This window comes from Podarcis pityusensis, assembly GCF_964106645.2.
Source record: "Podarcis pityusensis genome assembly, chromosome: 3".
NCBI classification, from domain to species: Eukaryota; Metazoa; Chordata; class Lepidosauria; order Squamata; family Lacertidae; genus Podarcis; species Podarcis pityusensis.
Window position 1 is genome coordinate 31981193 of NC_138026.1, and position 7889 is coordinate 31989081.

Here is a 7889-nt window from a genome sequence, read left to right on the forward strand (position 1 = left end):
AGCGTTTGCGTGTGTGCAATGTGCGCGCGCGCCCTCTGTCCCCGGCGGGCGGGCGGGCGGGCGCAGGGAGGGAGGCGAGGCGAGGCGCGCGCCCGTGTGTGTGGCTAGGGGTAGGGAAGCGAGCGCAGCAGGAGACCGCCGGCGCGCCGGGGGCGGTGACTCAGCACTTTCTCCGACGCCTCGGCTCGGTCCGCGCGCCTCCCTGAAAGGAAAAAGGGAAATCGAAATTGCGTGGCTGTTTTTCTTCTCCCACCCACCCCCTCGAGCCCCCTGCAAAGAATAGGTTGCTTTATTGATCTAATAATAGTAGTAGTAGTAATAACAATAATAATAATAATTGTACCCACTCTGCACAGCTTCCAGCATTTACAAAAACATAGGTCAAGGTAAAGGGACCCCTGACCATTAGGCCCAGTCGTGGCCGACTCTGGGGTTGCAGCACTCATCTCGCTTTATTGGCCGAGGGAGCCGGTGTACAGCTTCTGGGTCATGTGACCAGCATGACTAAGCCGCTTCTGGTGAACCAGAGCAGCGCATGGAAACGCCATTTACCTTCCCGCCGGAGCAGTACCTATTTATCTACTTGCACTTTGACGTGCTTTCGAACTGCTAGGTTGGCAGGAGCTTGGACAGAGCAATAGGAGCTCACCCCGTCGTGCCGACCTTCTGATCGGCAAGTCCTAGGCTCTGTGGTTTAACCCACAGCGCCTCCCGCGTCCCTGGAAAAAACATTTAACCTTAAAAAACCTTCAGATGTCTCTTGAAAGATATATAACAGCTCATCTCCTTGACACCTGATGGGAGGGCATTCAACAAGGTGGGCGCCACTACACATACTGGATATTATAACTAAAAGCCTGTGGGTCGTTGTTGTTGTTGTCATCAACAGGATCCCTAGAGCTCTTTGTGAAGAAGGATCCCTTGCTAGCCCACTCTGGGAATTGTAGCTCCGGCAGTGCAACTTGAGGATCGTTAACGCGCTCCCAGAATTCTTTGGAAGAAGCCGTGGCTGTTTAAAGTGATGCCATAAAATGTATATACCCCAAAGAGCTATATCTGAGGCAGCATAAAATATCAGCAGTGTATGGTGTGCATGTGGCAGAGCCAGAGTTATGGGGTGGGGTGAGGGGCCAGCTGGTTTTTTTCCGGGGGGTGGGAGCCTCCAGAGGGATGCAATTAAGTGTGTGCCAAATTGGGTCTTTGACCCGGGTGAAATAAAGCCTAGTTTCTCCCTAGGTATGTGGCCTAGGTAAGATGACTGGAAGTGAGCGCACTTAGCCTTCCTGAGACAAAGGTTCAGATGTCACCCAGGAGAAGTAGCCAATGGAGAAGTGCTAGGACACAAGGACAAAATAATAATAATAATAAATCAGATAGACTGGTAGCAGCAGCCTCCAGTGGTTCACTCCTGAGGGAACTGAACTGAATAAGCTGGGGTTTGAGCCCCCACCAGAGGAATGGGAGTGAAAAAAAAGATTCTTATCCTTTGTACGGACTTTTAAAAAAACAGTCATTATCAGGGGTAAAAGGAGAGGTCCTTTGGGGATTCAAACCCACAAGCCCTGTTCAGGGAGGTTTTTAATCTGTGATATTTACTGTATTTTTGGTTTCTATGGAAGCTGCCCAAAGTGGCTGGGGAAACCCAGCCAGATGGGCGGGGTACAAATAATAAATTATTATTATTATTATTATAAGGCAAACAAACACCACAGAACAGTTCCCTAACCATTGAGTCGCAGCAGCAGACAGCAAGCAGACGCATCATGGAGCATTTGTCTCCCTGCTGCCCCAACATCTGGTTTCAGATGCCAGAAGCAGAGAAACTCCAGGAGGAGGTCTAGCTGAGTGGAATAGCTCATGCTTTGCACACTGCAGTTCCCAGAATCAAATCTAGCGTACAACCCCACACTTAGCAAAGAGGGGAAAGTATCCCCTCTCATGCCCACTTGAACCCATTACGAAGAACACCGCTGGCAGATCTTCAGTATAGGATTATGCATTATCTATCTACCTTTATAAGGATTTTTTTTAAAAAAAATTGATATGAGAATTTCCTCATACAAATGAAATTACGACAGTGCAATGATAGGAGATCAGTTACGAAACAGCAGCAACGATAAGCTGCTGGCTGTTGGAGAAAGGATGTCAGGGAAAGGGACGAGGCAGAAAGTTACAGAGCAAATTGTATATCCAGGCAACTAAAAAATCAAAACAACAACTACAACGTTAATGTCAGAAACTAATAAGACTTGAAAAAGTTAGGCCTACAGGGATCTGGCTGCACGGTAGTTATTTTTATATGCATATGCCAAAGGCCGCTTGCTGGGTGGGGTAAAAACATGTACTTTGTACCTTTGCATAAATGGAAACACGTGTTATTTTGTTTTTACATGTGCACGTTGAAGATAATGTTGCAGAGCTGGGGCGTGAAGGGCAGGCCCATTAAGATACAGTGAACTAAAAATGTGTGCCTTCCCCTCTGGGAAAATGAGGTGACTCCTAAGAAAGCAAGTTAAGGATTGCAGTTGAAATATCTCTGGCTTCCGCACCTTTTTCTCAGGACGAGAGCACTGTGACAAAGCAAGCCTGCACTTGACCCTCTGTACACAAAGGTGATTATGTGGCAGTTACGCACCTCCCAGTATCTTGGGACACACAAAAAAAGGCTGTGTCATTCTGACTGAAGAAATGTCATGATTGCTCAGCTATAGGGTGAAACAACTATCTGATGATTTGGCACTTTCCCAGCTCTTGTGACAGAACTCAGAACCATTTTTCTTGTATCAGGATTCCTGAGCTAAGGGCTTAATTGTAAAAGATATTAGAACATAATTAAGGGCCAGCGCTACCCGTAGGTAAAGCAAGACAGGCTGCCTCAGGTAGTAGATTTTGGGATACTGTTGAACGGCAGCGAATGGACAGAGGAAAAGGGCTGTCTTTCTTTCCTTCTTTCCTTATTTCTTCCTTTTGAATACATTTCATTAGAATTTATATAGAGAAATACAAAGCTTAATACCATTTTTTTGTCCAAAACTAAAACATTGATCTTAATAAAATAAAATAAAAACAGAGAAAAAGAGGGAGGAGCAGGAAATATATATATATAGAGAGAGAGAGAGAAAAGAAATAGACAAGATTAAAAAGAGAGATAAAAATAAAGTTCAGAAATTAAACAACTTCCAATTCTTAATCTGACTGCTATATATAAACAATATTCACTTCAACCACTCCAGTACAACTGCCTTCAAAGCCACTTTCTATAAAGCATCCTCAAATCCAAGTGTCATTATTTCTTTTTCTTTTTCATGCTGAAAGTTTGAGAGGTTTCCAATCTTCCATAAATGCTAACAACGACTTTTCTCCGATTAAACATGTCAGTTTCACCATCTCAGAGCTAAGTCCATTAATTTTAACACCCGTTCTTCCATTGTTAGTAGTGATTAGCTTTTCCATCTTTGTGCATCTCCAGGCCATCTTTCATAAAATTCTGCTTTCCTTCACTTCCCTATGCAAGGTAAGGTTGCATACAGATATGGTGGACAGGAGATAAGTTGGGATCTCCTGGTAAGATCTCTGGGTGCTTTTTCAGGAGTCCAGCAAAGCTTCCTGCTTCCCAGTGCCTTAGTGATAGGCACAACAACAAAACAACTTCCCCTCCTAAATTAGGCTACTGAACTTAAGAAAGCTAAAGAGGAGTGTGTACTTTAAGTTCTGGTACTGAAAACAAATTCCAAGCTTAGGATATGCTTAGAAGCATTCAGGTTGTTGTTTTTTTAAATTATTCTAACGGAATGATTCTTGTATCTGGCTCTGGTTGTGGATATTAAAGGTAAAGGGACCCCTGACCGTTAGGTCCAGTCGTGACCGACTCTGGGGTTGCGGCGCTCATCTTGCTTTATTGGCCGAGGGAGCCGGCGTACAGCTTCCGGGTCATGTGGCCAGCATGACTAAGCCGCTTCTGGCGAACCAGAGCAGCACACAGAAACGCCGTTTACCTTCCTGCCGGAGTGGTACCTATTTATCTACTTGCACTTTGATGTGCTTTCGAACTAATAGGTTGGCAGGAGCAGGGACCGAGCAACGGGAACTCGTAAAATACAAAGTAGATCCAGCCATAATTCTCAGGTTCCCAGCTTTCATTAAAAAAAAAGAAAGTTGTAAGTTTCTAATGTTTGTAGATATGAGACAAAATGTACAGGCATAATTCTTCATTTTTCAGTGAGAAATTAGCTGTTTCCCTCCTTTCAGTGTTTTTAGTTTGCTCCTTTCCCTTGGAAAAAAAAATCCCCTCTCCTGGAAAAATTCCTGTGGATGTCTATGGTTGCCTCAATGCATGTGGACTCTGTGTTTGTTGAAAAGTGACTCCAGTGATTTCAGCCTATTTCTAGTTGAAAGAGGCCATCTTCATGGGGGTATGTGTGGATAAAATGTAATATATTATTTTGGGGTGTGCTTTCCTTTACACCAAGGATCAGCAAACTTTTTCAGCAGGGGGCCGGTCCACTGTCCCTCAGACCTTGTTGGGGGCTGGACTATATTTTTTGGGGAAAATAATGAACGAATTCCTATGCCCCACAAATAACCCAGAGATGCATTTTAAATAAAAGGACACATTCTACTCATGTAAAAACACTATGATTCCTGGACCATCTGTGAGCTGGATTTAGAAGGCAATAATAATAATAATAATAATAATAATAATAATAATTATTATTATTATTTTATTTATTTATTTATTATTTATACCCCGCCCATCTGGCTGAGTTTCCCCAGCCACTCTGGGTGGCTTCCAATCAAGTGTTAAAAGCAATACAGCATTAAATATTAAAAACTTCCCTAAACAGGGCTGCCTTCAGATGTCTTTTAAAGAGAAGATAGCTGCTTATTTCCTTCACATCTGAAGGGGGGCGTTCCACAGGGCGGGCGCCACTACTGAGAAGACCCTCTGTCTGGTTCCCTGTAACCTCACTTCTCGCAATGAGGGAACCGCCAAAAGGCCCTCGGTGCTGGATCTGAGTGTCCGGGCTGAACAATGGGCCAAATCCAGCCCCCGGGCCTTAGTTTGCCTATCCATGCTTTACACTAATCAGGATGTGTGATTTATTATTATTATTATTATTAACCCCCCCCCAAGGACCAAAAGGGTTTTGACTGTGATTGACATCTCTTCTGAAAGGCTGTCATCATGACTTATTGGAGGATTCCACTCAGTTTTCAGTCAGTGCATTGTTACTCCTTCCTTACCCAAAGGGAGAAGCATTTTTCTACCAGACTCATCGGCACACAATATACCTCCCTAAGAGCATATTGCTTGCAGTAATTGCACCTGTGGAATGTTGGGCAATGGAAGAAGTCATGTAAATGTCGTGACTCCTCCCCCACCCCCACCAACAACATGGCAGATGTCACTTCTGGTATTGATCTCATTTGTCAGGAAATTAATTCTTTTTCACATTACAAGTTGCATACAACTTTCACTCAGTGTTTCGGAAGATAATATTACAATCATAGCTGTGCTAAGGAAAGGGTATTCTGAGGACATGAAATGCCCATGTCTGTTGCACTCAGATGGGTGTTTTATTGTGAAATTGGTGCTCTTACATGCAAGGTTTTTGGCGGCATCAAAACAACATAATTGGCATGAAAATAGCAGCCCGTATTTCCTTTCCCCCAGATTTAATTTAGATTTACTGCTTTCCTTTCCATGGAAAATCCATTTTAAAAAAGTTGTCAATCATCCTTTTGGGATATCTGACCCATTTGCAAGGCTACACCCCAGATTGGAAGCACCATTAATCATACAAAGCAGTATGAGAAGAATTGAGGGTGTACAGACCCAATTGGAAATGAATTTGTTCTGGATGCAGAGCCTCTCCCTCACAGCTGATTCATCACAGGTGACTCAGTTCTGATCTGACTGCAAGTTAATATCCGGGCTAGTTAACATCCTGCTTCACTATCTTAAAACCATCTTTTTTATATATGCAGCCTAAATACTAATGGCGAGCCTTTTCATATGTGGCCAAAACAGAAGACATGCAGGTAATATTCTACCCAATCAAAGCCTGACACAGCCTATGGAGTTTAAACTGATCTGGGAGAGACACGATTTGGAATCATGAGTCTCAGAAATAAATGGCAAGAGCATAGATAGAGTGCATCTGCTTCCCCAATGACAAATCACTGCTTGTGTTTACTAAGGTGATTCCACAATAGTAATTTCAGTCCAAAATATAAACTCATTGGGTTGAATCCAGTGCTAATCCTGCTCAGAGCAGACCCACTGACATTAATGAATGTGACTAACTTAGGTTCATTCATTTTCTAGAGTAGAAATCTTCATTGTCAGCCAGCCACACGGAACACAGAATGACTGCTACTCCTTTACCACAATGCCCCCCCCCCCCCGAATCTAATGGCTTCAGCACCACCATATAGTAATCAGTGTCATGTTAAGGAAATCAAGCCAGTATTTTATGCGTTCCATTTCACCAGAGCCTGTAGCATTTCAGCTGAAGTTTTAACACACACGAACTGAGTTGCAGGGTCAAAAAGAAAATACATGTCCCAGCATGTCTTTGAAGAAAGAAAGAAAAGAAAGACTGCCTTTCTTATTTTCTCTCCCCTTCCCTCTCCTCTTAGCATAGTCATGCTGTCTTCATAATTCCATCAGCTTTTAAACTGCTCCGGGAAACGCGTCAGAAAAACGTTTTGTTTTTTTAACAGCTCGTCACCCCACCTATTAAAATAAATGTGTGTAAGTAAATAAGTATAAAACCACAACCCATTTATTTTACAAACCTGAGACTGACAGTGTGTCCACGGAAACTCAGATCAATAGTGAAAAGAAGTACCGTATTTTTTGCTCTACTAGACGCACCGGATGATAGGACGCACCTAGTTTTTAGGGGAGGAAAACAAGAAATAAGAAAACAACACAAAGCCTCCTGAGCTAAGAGGGAGCGCTCTTCCATCTTCGCTCAGGAGGCTTTGCGGGGCTACCCCCTGAAGCCAGGAGAGCAAGCGGGATCGGTGCGCACCAATCCCTCTTGCTCTCCTGGCTTCAGCGAAAGCAAGCCTACTGGCTTTCCTCCCGCAAGAGCTGTGCGCTCTTTAAAGGGAGCACAGCTCTTGGGGCTTTTCTGGGAGGTGGGGAAAGGGACAGAGCCACACGCTCTGTCTCTTCCCCCACCTCCTGCAAAAGCCAGGGATAGCCACATGAAGCCTCTGCAGGGCAGCAGGATGAAGGCTCCCCGCAGCCCTGCGGAGGCTTTGCGCAGCTAAGTCAGAAGCTAGAACAGCTAGAGGGAGCACTCCCAGCCGGGAGAGGCTGCGCGTGGCTAAGCCATAAGCCAAGACAGCCAGCAGGATCGATCCCGCTCGCTGTCCTGGCTTCTTGTTTAGCCGCGTGCAGCCTCTCCTGGGCAAGGGAAGCCTTCATCCCCTGCCTGGGAGAGGCTGTGCGTGGCTAAGGCTCCCCCAAGAGCCACACTCCCTTTAAAGAGCGTGCAGAGTGTGTGTTCGGCTCTTTAAAGGGAGCGCTGAGCAGAGCCTCCTGCCTGCATTTGCTCCATAAGATGCACACACATTTCCCCTTACTTTTTAGGAGGGGAAAAGTGCATCTTATAGAGCGAAAAATACTGTAATAAAGAATCAGACAACAAGACTGGCCGGGGAAGCTGTGCCCAAGAGCTTTGCTACTGTGTAAGTGTGGCCTTCAAGGAAACATCTCTGGGCATGCTCAGAACAGATGCATTGATTCCTGGGTCTACTAGAAAAGTTAATTTGGCTAAATAGCCATCATGACAACATGGAGGGAGGGGGAGGGAGCTTCCGGGTTAGCGCCATCGGCAATGGCGGAGTTCCTCTGACTGAGAGGAACCCGCTCC